The sequence below is a fragment of the Dama dama genome, chromosome 4 (genome assembly GCF_033118175.1).
Source record: "Dama dama isolate Ldn47 chromosome 4, ASM3311817v1, whole genome shotgun sequence".
In the NCBI taxonomy this organism is placed as follows: domain Eukaryota; kingdom Metazoa; phylum Chordata; class Mammalia; order Artiodactyla; family Cervidae; genus Dama; species Dama dama.
The window spans coordinates 41,774,287-41,789,676 of record NC_083684.1 but is presented as its reverse complement, the minus strand read 5'-3'; positions in this window follow the sequence as shown (position 1 = coordinate 41,789,676).

Genomic DNA, 15,390 nt, shown 5'->3' with positions numbered 1-15,390 from the left:
CTTCTCTGCCATCTTTACCCTTCCCCTTCTTTCTCTCCCCCCTACCCCCAACTTTTAGACGCTGGAAAAAAAAAAAAAAAAAAAATTAAGTCTCTCATTGTGCTGGGATGGCCGGATGTTTTCAGAGTGGGAGATAAAAGTCAATTTAAAAACTGAGTCCTATGAATCCACATGACTATTGTAGAGGGAAAAAAGCAAACTTAAAAACCATTCTTACAGTTTTTCTTTTTCTTTGTTTTAACCTGTGGACTAGACAAGAATGGAGAAAGGACACATTTAATTGAGTTTTTGCTGTTCTATTCATGAGACCAAAAGTTTCCGTTGCAAAAACTGAAAATTCTCACATACACCGCAGACCGTTTCCTGACTCTAATAGACTTCTGAGAAATTTTTAATCAAGTTATTAAAAATCAATCAAATCATATCAATTGGAGTGCAGGGTATGCTACATAGGAAATAGTTTTACTCTTGTGTGGAATAGTAATGCCAGCAGCCACTGAGGCAATATTTTTAAGCTATTTGAGTTGGTTTAGTTTCTATTATTTACAAAGATAGTTACAAATCATTAAAAAATTGGTCTGTTATTTATATATGTGTGTACACACATACACTCACACACGATTTGTAGAACCTTTCCCCTAAGAATTTGAGCAATTCGTCTGGACTTGGAGTCATGGGGATAAGGGAGAAGCCCTAAGTAAAGGAGACCCCTGTGCAAGTCTCTCTGGGGTAGGGCCCTCTGCAAAGCTTTACCTGCAGACCTGGAATTTAAATTTGTGTCAGCAGAGTCTACCTATCTTTCCATCTTTACATCTGAGTCACATTGCCCAGTTCTCTTCACTGCCTTCTGTGTAGTAACCAACCCTGTGAACATTCTCTTCATGTCAGAGGTAGGAAAGCTTTTCAGAGCCACCCCAAGATGGCAAAGCAGAACCAGAAATTATTCTCAAATGTACATCACCGCTGTACGCTGTTGTAACAAGTCCCAGCGGAAGTCTCTTCAAAACGGGCCAACGTCCCATTCATTTGAGAGAGGAAGATTCAAACCCCACATTGCCCAACAGGCCAAGGCTTAGGCCAAAGCTTTTGAATCTAAGTGGGTGTGAACACCTGTTGGAGACCTCCCCACTCCATTAGTCCATAGATAATGAGAATAAAGGAAATTGCAAGGTACCAGGCAGAACCCCAATACAAAAAAAAGAAAAAAAAGTTGAGTGAGTCACTCTGAGCTTATCCCTCTCCCCCAGACCTATGTAATCATTCAACAAACTTCGGGTATAGGAAATCCCCATTGCTGTCCTGACCCTAATTAACAAGTCAAGAATTGGCAAGGCCTCTTCCTTCCCCTTTCCCTTAACACTTCTCTGCCCCTTTATGGCTTTTTTCCTAGTACTGTGCTAAGCTTTGTTGTTTATGTTAATCAGATTTTCCCTGATTGAGTAAAAGCAAAGTGAATAAGTGTCCCCCAAAGGGTAACTTGACCTCAACTGAATTCCAGGGATTCTTTGGGCTCAGGACCCACTCCGTCAAGCCCTGAATCAAGCAGTGATTGTATCTAAACAAACACTAGTAAACTCAGTGGTTAACTCCACCTCCCATCCTCTCACAGAGATACTTAAAAAAAAAAAAAAAAACACTTAAATGGATAGTTTTCATGGTCATGCTTTGCAATACCATAGAGATGCAAATTTTCAGTGACTAAAAAACAAACACTAGTAAACGGTGTTTGCTCTGCTCTGATCACAAAAATACAGTATGACCTTCCTAATATTCAGGGTAACCAAAAATAATTATCCGATCATTGTGTTTTTAGTAAATTACATGCACCCTCAAGTTCCGATGGTATTTCCTTTTCTGGTCATTAATATCTTATTTGCTTTCCCTTTTATCTGATATTTGAAATAGTCTCATTTTATATTTTAAAAACCACTCTATTACTAGAACATAATAGCACCCCCTTGGTGGTTCAGACTATAAAGAATATGCCTGCAATGCAGGAGACCCGGCTTTGATCCCTGGGTCGGAAGATCCCCTGGAGAAGGAAATGGCAACCCACTCCAGTATTCTTGCCTGGAGAATTCCATGGACACCGGAGCCTGGTGAGCGACAGTCTATGGGGTCGCAAAGAGTTGGACACAACTGAGTGACTAAGACTTTCACCTGAACATACACCTTCATAAAACTTTTTCTATGCACAACATGAAGTAAAACCTTAAGCATATAAAATTTGGAAATTTCCTCTCACTGGAAATTACAATAGAATCATGGGACAAAACATAAAGAAGAATTAATAGTTTGTAGAATTTCTTTACATTACTTCCCAATTGTTATATCATATTCCCTAGTTATTTGATTAAGATGTTCCCAGAAGCCCAGATTCAACTACAAGGTTGTGTAGATTATGCAATAGAGTGGCAGTTCTTACACTGGCGGTGTGTTCTTTAACCCCTCCTGGACCTGTTTAGGCACCTTAGTGAATAGCTGGATCTGCTCTCACTGAAAGAGTTTCAAATATCAACCACTGAAAAGGAATTAAATAAACTCATACAGAATAGAGGCATGTGTTGTTACAAGATCTTCAGAATTTTCGTCATTCTAATACAATTAAGGCTTTTAAAATAATTTTAGTCACACGTATATTGTAGTGAACCTGCTAAACAAACACAAAACCTGAATGGAAAATTTCCAGAGCAATTCAAGAAACAGACCAAAAAAAGTTTAGACCGCAAATTATCTTTGCCCCACCTTGGGAGCACTCCTTCATAGTAATGGAGAATTGATAGTGGTGGGAAATAGCAGTGACAGTATTTGTGCTGAAACTGTAACCGAATTATTATTTGATGATGTTTATGCATCAATTTTCACCCCTAGAACATGTTCTAGCAAATATTTCTGAAGGCAAAATTTGTTTCAATAGTTTTGCCATGGAGTTTAGAACATTCTCACTTCTGACATCTTTCAAAGTGCACCTAAATCTGATAATCAGGCATCTCATTCACTTTGATGAAGTACTTTGGCATTTTATGAGTTGCTTGGTCTGGGTCAGAGTTTTCATTTGAAGACCCATGCAGACGAGTCTCTCAAGATTTAGAATGATTCCAAGTCCTGAGATACAGTGCAATCAGTTTGAATCCAGAGGATTTAGCAGTGAGGAAAGAGGTAAATGCCAGAGGAATTCAAAGGATGGATAAGGGAGGAGTAACTTATATGGGAAAAAAGAAATCCTTGAGCCCTTTAAACCAAGAAAGGAAGAAAGACATCTCTAAGTCATCCCATTCCAAGAGTAGGCAGGTTAGACTTAGGCAAACTGCTCAAGTCCTTATTCACACTGGCCTTGATACCACCACCTATCTTTGCCATGGTGCTCTTTCCACATCTAATTATAATATATATTGAGTCTAGTAGCCCCACCTTGGCTGTGATATTAGTTTGACCAAGAGTACAAATTAGAAGTGGTTTTACAATCTCCTATTACCCTCTCTCAATTCATTGAGTTTTAACCTGAGGTCCCTAGGTTTTCTTCAAGACATCTGTGATCTCCTTAAACTTGTATACAAAATTTTATAAGTGTGTACCTACATATCTCTCTTTCTTTAGGATGAAAGTCTCTAAACTTTCTACATTTTCAGAAAAAGAAATACACTTAATCTGGAAAAAAATGAAAAGCCATTCCTCTGTATGAATACTATCTATTCTTATGTCTTTCCACAAATGGGCTCTGGGAACTATGCTAGGTACAAGAAACATGAAGATTTTTACAAAGATGAATATGAGAATGTGTGTGTGTGTGTGTGCGCGTGCACGCGCTTAGTGGCTCACTCATATCCGACTCTTTGCAACCCCATGGATTGTAGCCCACCAGACTCCTCTGTCCATGGGGATTCTCCAGGCAAGAATACTGGAGTGGGTTGCCCTCCTCCAGGGAATCTTCCCAATTTAGGGATCGAACTCAGGTCTCCCTCATTGCAGGTGGATTCTTTGCTCTCTGAGCCACCAGGGAAGCCCTATGAGAAATTTACTCTGTCTACTGGAGGAGCTGACCTGTAAACAAGCTCACACTGTGACAGGTGCTAAGCTAGAACTCTGTACGGGTATCTAGAAATGATTTATCATTTTGCTTTCTTAGCTGATAGAGGGGAAGAGGAAGGAATGCCACCTGTCACTCTTTCTCCTCCCCCTACTATCCTCCACGGCTAATATCTCTTCACTACAACCCTAATTTTGTAAAGTGGTTAAAGGAGGCTAGATCATTGCTGAGCAAAGTCCTAACATACCAATGTTTATATTGTGATGCATCACAGCTATTTTGTGTTGATACAAGTATTCCAAGAAATACCTGGGTTTCACTGGACTTTGTCAGTAGATGGTCAAAGAAGCAGAGTGTCTTTTTCTCAGCTTTGCTGAGGATTATGGCTAAATACTTAGGTTAAGGATGCACTGACAAAATAGTTGAATTGGTCATCCACATCTAAGCTCCAGAATTGAAGGGCTAAGCTGAAGTTATAGGATAAACTAGACTGCTTTGGAAATAACATATTCCACCTGAGAAACATGTCTTTCAGCTGAATAAAGAAATGTGGACTGCTCCAGACATGGGGAAGTGACACAAAGGGATCTACCCACAGGTGTTAGGATCTAATTATAAAATATGAGGCTTAGAGAGAATATTCATTTATTTATTTATTCAGTTTCTCTACCTGCACAAATCCTACTTATCCTTCAAAGTCCAGCTCGGATATTAGTTCATCTGTGAATCCATCCTGAACCATTCCAACCAATATTAATTTTTCTCCCCTCTGGGTTCCCATAGCATTTTGTTCAAACTGTTAGTACAGCAATTAACACAATGAATTACATTTCATGGGTCTCTCTCTAGTATATTGTGAACACTGCTTGTACAGTCTCTAAGAATATCAAAATAGATAAAACACATCCTTGCCTTAAATAACTTATAATTGACTGTGAGCACATAATTTAGCACCAAGACAAAATGAAACAAACTCTCGAACAAGCCATTTACAGATATTTTAATAGGAATTTGATGCTGAGTACAGAGATGGATAGAATGAAAGGAGAAACAAAAGAAGAAAGAAAAGGACAGAGGTGAAAGGCCTTAAACGTTATGCCAAACATTTTGTTCTTTATCCTATAGGTACTGGGGAACCACTGAAGGTTTTTTGACGAGGGAGATGACCAGCCCAGAGTTGTATTTTAAGAAAGTAACAGAGGCAGCAGTGTAGAGAGTAAATTGGCAGCTGAGAGGCTGGAAAGAGAACCCAGCCAAGATGAATAAGGCCTGAAAAAGAAGAGCCTGAAAAAAATGGAAGGAAGGCTTTGTGTACATAGTATGAAAAGTAGAATCAGAAGAACTCAAAAATACTTAAAGGATGAGTGAGGGAGACAGAAGAGTCTGAGGAAATTCAAGAAAAGAAGATAATGGGACAAAGGTTTGAAATATCCACCAACAGTTTCTTCATCGTTGCAGCCCAAGAGCTTAACGTATCAAAAAAATAATATTTAATGGAGATACAAACACCACTAAATATGAACTACCCTCAAGAGACTTTACACTTTGTTATCCAGAGTAGCAAAAATCCTAACTAGAAAAGAAATTATCCTGTATTTACTTCTTACCAATAGGAAATCCAAGTAAACACAATTTGCTGAAACTCAGTAAAGCAGTAAACTGGTAAGAAACAAATCTATGTGAACTTGCATTCCCAATTTTCACTCTAAACATACATCAGCCTTAACACTGAAGCCTTTAAATGCTCACCTTCAGAGTAGCTATGTTTGAAAGAATTTTAAGAATCCTAGGGCTTCCCTGGTGGCTTAGTGGTAAAGAATCCACCTCCCAGTGTGGAAGATCCGGGTTCGATCTCTGGTCTGGGAGGACCCCACATGCTGTGGAGCAACTAAGCCCTTGTGCCACAGCTACTGAAGCCTGTGCTCCACAAGAGAAGCTGCCGCAATGAGAAGCCCTTGCACCACAACTAGAGAGCAGAGAAAAAGAAGACCCAGAACGGTCATAAAGAAATAAATAAAATTATTACTTAAAAAAACAATCCTAAAGGCCAACAATTTTGAGGGGAAAAAAAGGAAATAAACAAAAAGGCTTGTAGAAATAAAAAGCAACCACGATGTTTTTAAAGATCAGTTTGCAAACATTCCATTCATGGAACAGTTGGGTAATAATGGACTTAAGGTTTACTCTGTAAGGTCTGGACCAAGACAAAAGCATTTAAAAGTCAGGTACAAAAGAAGGTGTGGGAACTCTGAACTGAGCCCTGACTGACTGAACTGGAGCCCTAAGGAACAAATAGATGGTCTGCCCTTCATAATTATCAAGTAAGTATCCTTTTGGGGGTGCAAGAGATAGGAAAATTGGGGAAATTCAGGAAGAGAAAAACATGAAAGAAAAACGCATGGAGAGGTGATCCAGTAGATATCCCTCCAGAATGAAAAAGGAAGATGTAATTTTTACTACTCCTCTTGAGCAGATTCACCCTAAGGTCCAAATCTGACTTTGTCTTCAGAGTTGGGGGCAATCTTTAGAGTTCTAATTGCTTCTAGATAGACTTGGTATTTTCTCTTCAGGGTTCACAGATACATCAGTGGCCAAAAACTACCTAAGGAGCATGTGATCACATGATCCAACGGAATATGGGACAGATCTGTATTTCTCATGGATGTCACATATGCCTTATTAAGTCCAGCAGAAGGTATTTGATGAAGTGGCAAGTAAACTGAATTGGAACAAGGAGTCCTCTAAGTTCTAGTTCTCAGCACATACTAAGCAGAGGATGTGCCCTTTTGGAATGCCTAGCAGGCAGTCACACTTCTCCTGAGTGGGGTGACTTCCCTCCATGGAGTTTTGGCTTGCCCTCTGGACTTCATCGTGGGTGGGGTCAGGCTGGAGCAGCTGGCATCACCTTGCCACACAGAGGAAAGAGCCTGTCTGAGATGGAGGGAACAGAGAAAGCATTGCCAGGAAGTGGAGAGAGAGGGAACGAAACACAACCCAAAAAAGTCATCTGAGTTTCTGAAGGAAGCCATGCCTGACTTGAGTGATTTGAACTGATGAATCCATTTTTAAAATTTTTTTCCATGGGAGGTATGGCATTGGGTATTCAGTCACTTCAAAGAGAGAAAGTCTTAACTTGATACACTCTGTCCAGGATTATGGAACTTTCTTGGGCCTTTGTCTCCCCTCTGTGAAATAAATGGGTCACATTATTTATCAGGCAGGCATTGTGTTTAGATGTTAGAACCATGTTGTGCAGGGCCACTCAAGACAGATGTGTCATGGTGGAGAGTTCTGACAAAACGTGGTCCACTGGAGAAGGGAATGGCAAACCACTCCAGTATCCTTGCCTCCAGAATCCCATGAACAGTGTGAAGAGGCAAAAAGATAAGATACTGGAAGATGAGTACCCCCAGGTCAATAAGTGTCCAATATGCTTCTGGGGAAGAGCAGAGAAATTGCTCCACAAAGAATGAAGAGACCAGGCCAAAGTGAAAACAACACTTACCTGTGGATGTATCTGGTGGTAAAAGTAAAATCAGATGCTGTAAAGAAAAATATTGCAAAAAATCAAAACAAAACAAAACAAAAAAAGGAACAATATTGCATAGGAACCTGGAATGTCAGGTCCATAGATCAAGGGAAATTGGACATGGTCAAGTAGGAGATGGCAAGAGTGAACATCAACCTCTTTGGAATTAATGAACTAAAATGGATGGGAACAGGAAAATTTAATTCAGGTGACCATTATATCTACTGCTGTGGGCAAGGGTACCTTAGAAGAAATGGAGTAGCCCTTATAGTCAACGAAAGAGTCTAAAATGCAGTACCTGGATGCAATCTCAAAAACGACAGAATTATCTCAGTTCACTTCCAAGGCAAACCACTCAGTATCACAGTAATCCAAATCTATGCCCCAAGCACTGATGCCAAAGAAGCTGAAGTTGAACAGTTCTATGAAGACCTACAAGACCTAGAACTAACACCCAAAAAAGATGTCCTTTTCATCACAGGGGGCTGGAATGCAAAAGGAAGTCAAGAGATACCTGGAGTGACAGGCAAGTTTGGCCCTGGAGTATAAAAGGAAGCAGGGCAAAGGTTAACAGAGTTTTGCCAAGGGAATTCACTGATTATAGCAAACACTCTCTTCCAAAAACATAAGAGATGACTTCTACACGTGGACATCACAAAGTGGTCAATTCTGAAATCAGACTGAATATACTGTTTGTAGCCAAAGATGGAGAAGTTCTACACAGTCAGCAAAAACAAGACCTGGAGCTGACTGTGGCTCAGATCATGAGCTCCTTATTGCAAAATTCAGAATTACACTGAAGAAAGTAGGGAAAACCACTAGGTCATTCAGGTATGACTTATATCAAATCCCTTACGATTATACAGTGGAAGTGACAAATAGATTCAAGGGATCAGATCTGGTAGACAGAGTCCCTGAAGAACTATGGATGGAGGTTTGTAACACTGTACAGGAGGCAGTGACTAAAACCATCCCAAAGAAAAAGAAATGCAAGAAGGCAAAGTGGTTGTCTGAGGAGGCCTTACAAATAGCTGAGAAAAGAAGTGAAGTGAGAGGCAAAGGGGAAAAGGGAAGATATATTCAACTGAATGCAGTGCCACAGAGAATAGCAAGGAGATAAGAAAACCTTCTTAAGTGAAGAATGCAAAGAAAGAGAGGAAAACAATTGAATGGGAAATTCTAAAGATCTCTTCAACAAAATTGGAGATACCAAGGGAACATTTCATGCAAAGATGGGCACAATAAAGAACAAAAATATCAAGAACCTAACAGAAGCAGAAGAGATTAAGAAGAGGCGACAAGAGTACACAGAAGAACTATACAAAAAAGGCCTTAATGGCCCAGATAACCATGATGGTGTGGTCACTCACCTAGAGCCAGACATGTTGGAGTGTGAAGTCAAGTGGGCCTTAGGAAGCATTACTACAAATTAGTGGAGGTGATAGAATTCCAGCTGAGCTATTCCAAATCCTAAAAAATGATTCTGTTAAAGCACTGCACTCAATATGCCAGCAAATTTGGAAAACTCAGCAGTGGCCACAGGACTGGAAAAGGTCAGTTTCATTCCAATTCCAAACAAAGGCAATGACAAAGAATATTCACACTATCATACAATTGTGCTCATTTCACATGCTATCAAGGTAATGCTCAAAATCCTTCAAACTAGGCTTCAGTAGAACATGAACCGAGAACTTCCAAATATAAAAGCTGAATTTAGAAAAGGCAGAGGAAACAGAGGTCAAATTGCCAACATTCTTTGGATCATAGAGAAATCAAGGCTGTTCCAGAAAAACATCTACTTCTGGTTCATTGACTACACAAAAGCCTTTGACTGTGTTTGGAAAATTCTTCAAGAGAATTTGGTTCTCCAAACCACCTTATCTTTCTCCTGAGAAACCTGTATGCAGGTCAAGAAGCTAAAGGCAGAACCCGACATGGAACAATGGACTGGTTCAAAACTAGGAAAATGGTACATCAGGGCTATATACTGTCACCCTGCTTATTTAACTTATATGCAGAGTACATCATGCAAAATGCCAGGCTGGATGAATCACAAGCTGGAATCAAGATTGCCAGGAGAAATATCAACAACCTCAGATATGCAGATGATACCATTCTAAGAGCCTCTTGAGGAGGGTGAAAGAGGAGAGTGAAAAAGCTGGCTTAAAACTCAACATTCATAAAACAAAGATTATGGCAGCTGGTCCCATCACTTCATGGCAAATAGATGGGGAAAAGTAGAAACAGTGACAGATTTTTTTCTTGGGCTCCAAAATCATTGCAGACAGTGACTGCAGCCATGAAATTAAAAGATGCTTGCTTCTTGGAAGAAAAGCTATGACAAACCTAGACAGCAGATTTAGCAAAGACCTGACTTTGCCAACAATTGTCCATATAGTCAAGGCTATGGTTTTTCCAGTAGTCATGTATGGATGTGAGAGTTGTACCATAAAGAAGGCTGAGCACCAAAGAACTGATGCTTTTGAATTGTGGTGCTGGAGAAGACTCTTGAGACTCCTTTGGACAGCAAGGAGATCAAACCAATCAATCCTAACGGAAATACCATGCATATTCATTGGAAGGACTGATGCTGAAGCTGAAGCTCCAATACTTTGGCCACCTGATATGAAAAGCTGACTCGTTGGGAAAATCCCTGATGCTGGGAAAGATTGAAGTCAGGAGAAGAGGGCAACAGAGGATGAGATGATTGGATGGCATTACCAACTCAATGGACATGAGTTTGAGCAAACTCCAAGAGACAGTGAACAACAGGGAAGCCTGGTGTGCTGCAGTCCATGGGGTTGCAAAGATTCAGACATGACTTAGTGACTGAACAACAACATACCCAGTGGCTTACAGACTTTATTTTTCTCATGCAATGAGTTTGGATTATGCAATCCAGGACTCGTCTTGAAGTCCTGCAATGCACACAGGCTTTCCCCTCTGCCAGAGTTTAAGATTTGGGCCCTCATTCATATGTTTGCAAGATGACTGTCACCTCTAGGCATCCTGTCTGCATTCTAGGTGAAAGGCAAATGGAAAGATGAAGGGTAAAGAGAGCAACTCTATCCCTGGAACCCCCACACAGTGGCTTCTCCTTACATATCATTGGCCAGGATGGTGTCACATGATCATCTCAGCTCAAAGAAGCCTGGGAACTGTGTAGGTACACTAGATGGCTACATTGATGCTCTGAATTCAATTTCGGGTCAGTTGGCAAGGAAGAGGGGAAGAACAGATGTTGGGTAGACAATTACAAATGACCACAGCACCTTCCACAGAATTTATAATAACAAAGGTAACCTCCTTCTCCGAAATTCTGTAATTTTAATCTTCTATTTCATTTTGCCTATTTCTTTCCTTTTTCTTTTCTGGCTGTGCCTCGAAGCTTGTGCAATCTTAGTTCCCATCAACCAGAGATTGAACCCACAGGCTTGGCAGTGAACGTGCAGTGTTCTAACCACTGGACCACCAGGGGATTCCCCCTAATCTTTTCTTAATGAAAAAGAAGTAAATATTTTGTGGAAAGGGAGCACATTTTTAAAATCTCAAATTTTGGAGAAGCAGCAGTACATCTCATAAATGAAAAGACCATAGGTCCATGTGAGCTATCAGATTATTAGTCAGAAACCCTTTGCGTTTACTTTCTCTTTTGTGAAACTTCCTTCAACTTTTTAATTTCAGTCTTTAGGAAGCCTGTTCCCACTCACCTCCACTATTTTGATGTCTCCTTTAATTGAACTAAGTTCTCTAGTTTTTCCTCCTAGTTTCCAGTATGTACTTCTCAAATTACTTAGAGCCTCATCTTTTATCTCTCCAACTAAATTGTAAACTTATAAAGAACAGAGCCCAACACTTAGCACAATGCAGGATGTGTAGAGAGCAATCGATAATAGCTGAGCAATGGCTGGATAAATGAATAATTGAAATCTGAATTTCTATTTCTTTTCTCTCCTCAGAACTCCTGTCCTCAATGCATGCTTGTTAACTGACTATATCTCAGAGTCATTACCAAGGCAATTTGTATCCTGAGAAGCCAGCTTTAGAAAGTCTTTGGTTTTCTACCTTTAGATGTCTCTGGCACTGTACATTCAGGTCAGCCCCAGGAGTCAGCAATCTGATCACCTCCCTTCACTTAAGTGTTTCACCTGTTTCTTTACCTTTGCCTCCTCCCACCACCCTTGCAACTTGCAGGATCTTTGTTCCCTGACCAGGGATCAAATCTCGACCCATGCAGTAAAAGCACAGAGTCCTAACCACTAGAGCACCAGGAAATTCCCTAGACTCTTGCCATTTTAACAGATTTGAAGGTCTTACCTTGAAGAAATCTTTATATCTAAATTCTGTACATAGCCATCTCCTCCCCCTTCACTCTTAAAGTTGACAGAATGTAGCAGTAAATTACATGTTCACTAATGCCTTATAAAGGCCTGAGTAGGTTTTTTTTTTTTTTCATTTAAAAAAAGTTATGTGGAGGTTTTATACTGCAAAAACAATATGTGTTCATTGTAAAAAAAAAAATAGCAGAAAACATAAATAAGAAGATAATAATTAACAGTCAAAAACTCAACCACAACCTAGAGAAGATCAAATTTTTATGTATGTTTGCATTATATGTACAACTGACTGCACCATGTATACTATCATCCTGCCTCCTTGACATAACTGTGGACGTCAGTACACATCAATAAATATTCTTAATAATGTGTGATGGCAGAGAAGTACTTAACTGTAGAATCTCTCTTAATCAGCCAATCATCTACTTCAGTCATTTAGTTTACTTCCTTTTTTTGAAAACCTTTGTAAATATGGAACACTTATTCTATGAATTTTATTGTTATTGTTCAGTAAAAGTGTCTCTATACTATAATCTTAAGTGCAAAAAACAAGAGTATATGGACAAAGGCTGAAAGATAGTAGGCAACAATAAGAATGAACTGAGATGAACATCCTTGTAGCTAATCTGTGTTTATAGCCTTATCTTAACTATTTTCCTTGGATATATATCCCTCCATAAGCTTTACTTTGATGAGCAGTAAGGAAAAAATGTATGAAATGAGGGAATGAAGCAAGTCCATAGTAGTTTTTCACCATTATTTGGGGACCTAAAATGCATTTGGCTTGCAGGTTCCAGGGCTTAGTCAGCATAACATAATGCAATGATTTTAAAATATTTTCCTGTGGCTCAACACCTGGAAATCTGAGCTCTCTGCAAAACACTGCAGAAATGCTGATGGGGAAACTTAAAATCACAAGACACATAACTTCATGCTACATCAGAAACCATCTACTCCAGCATCTTGTATAGACAAGCAAGAGGTATCCATTTAAGAAAAACACATAAGAGAAAAATTTATAACAGAAAGTTTGGCCCATTAATTAATTATTGTTCTACTCTAAACTGAAAAATGGCTGGCATTATCTGATTTGGTGGAGCTCAAAAACTATTAGTGCAGATGGAAAAGCAGAATAGTTTGTTTTGAGTCTCTACTCTGCCACTTAGTAAATATATAAATCTCTTAATCACTCTGAAGCCTCAATCTTTTCTTCTGCAAAATGGGCTTATAATAGTACCTTTGCAATTCACAGAGTTATTTTAGGGGAAAAAATGAGCTAAGTTGTGAGAAACAGCTTTGTGAAGTATAGTATTGTAACACAAATGTTACTGGTAATGGTTATTATAATTAATGAAGTGTTGAAAAATTCAGACATTCCTAGAACTGAGTTTGTCACATGATAGCATAAATAAAATCCTAAATATAAGAATTTAATGATTTGAGAGTACTCTATATCAAAACTGTCATCAAATAAATATAGAAACAAATACTTACATCAGCCTTTAAAAGATGAGGTAAAAAAATTCCCTTAAGTTCTAAAAGTTCTTTTATTCTCTGACTCCAGTGGGAAGGAACATTTATTCTGTGAACTTTTATTGTTATTGTTCAGTAAAAGTGTCTCTATACTATAATCATAAGTGCAAAAAAACAAGAGTATATGGACAAGGGCTGGAAGATAGTAAGCAACAATAAGAATATTTGCACCTAGATGGCAGCTTTACAGATTTTTCTTTTTAAAATTCCCCTTGATCATATTACATCATTTCAAATAAAATTTTAAATATATAAAGAATAAAGTATTTCCTCTTTGTCTTATCTTTTTCTTTTCTATTTCTTAAAGTTTATAATCACATGGGCAAATTGATTTAAAGAAATGTATCTCATTAACAGTTCTTAGAGTTCTATGTCCCTTAATTAGTTTATTCTTATCCAACTTACAAAATATTTATAATTAGGCAGAAAACATATTTCTAATCAATGTTCTAGAATAATAAAATCAATCTTCCTACCCTGGTTTGAAACAAGTCACAAGATAAATAAATGTTATAGGTGAGATGGAAAGAATATTTTAGAGGAGACAAACTTATGGTCATCTCAATCAATGTGTAATATTTATTACTCAGTCATGATGCAAAAAAGAAAAAAGCAACAAACAATAACAAGAAAAACTCCAAGCAAACTAGGAATAAAAAGGAATTTCTTTTATCCAATAAATGTTTAATGAAGATAAGTTTACCTGCAAATGACAAAACAAACCAGTGGGTAAAACAAGAATTTATTTCTTACTCATGTGAATATGGGCAATTCTGGCTAGCATGACAGCTCCATGATCATCAAAAGATCAGCTATCAAGAAGGTAAACCTGGGAATTCCCTGGTGGTCCAGTGTCTAAGACTCCGAGTTTCTACTGCAGGGGGTGTTGGTTTGACCCCTGGTTGGGGAGCTAAGATCTTGCATGCCTCACAGCCAAAAAATTAGTTAATTAATTTTAAAAGCTCGCATACTTTAAGAAAGAGGAAAAGGTAAAGCTGTCAGCAGAAAGGAGGAGGAAAAGGAAAGGAGAGAACATTCCCCCTTCCCTTTAAGGATATGGACCACCTCGATCATACATTCTTGTCCGAAGCTTAGAGAGGACCATATCTTCTAACTGCAAGGGAGGATGAGAAATATAGTATGCATTTTGTGTAGCTATTTGATCAGCTAAAAATCTGGGGTCCTATCACTGTAAGAAGAATTAAACAGATAATGAGAGATAACTATATACCAAAAATCTACAGCAAATTTACAGTAAACCCCATGGTTAGTGCTGAAAAATTACAAATATTTCATTAAAATAAGAAACAAGACAGGCTTTCCTCTCTGTGCTACTATTCAACATTGTTCTAGAAGTCCTAACCAATGCAATAAGAAAAAAATAAATAAGAATAAAGATTCAAAAATAATACAGAAAAATCTTTGCTATTTGCAGTTGAAATGGTTGTCTATGTAGGAAGTCCAAGAAAAACATTCAAACAGTTCAGCAACTTGCTAGTAAAAACAACATCCAAGAATCAAAAACTTTGGTAATGACAAAAAAATACAATAAGAGCAACGAAAACTATGAGATATCCATGAGAAAACAGACAAAAGATGGACAAGACCTTTAAGGAGAAATTTACAAAATATTATTGAAGGATATAAAAAATTACTTAGGTAAACAGAGACTATACTTTGTTACTGAATAGAAGGACTCAAAATTAGCCTGTAAATTCATTAGTTTATAATGTCAGTCTACAAATTCATCATAATAATCAAAATTCCAAAAGGACATTTTATGGCTCTTGATAAACTGATGTTAAATTTCACATGAAAGAACATAATGCCCAAAATAGCCAAGATAATTTTGAAGGGAAAAAATATGGAGGCGGGAACTTGGACTTACCAGATAAAAAAATTTTATCATAAAGCCATATTTTAAAAAAACAATTTGAGACTGGTTTATTAAGAATAGACAAACA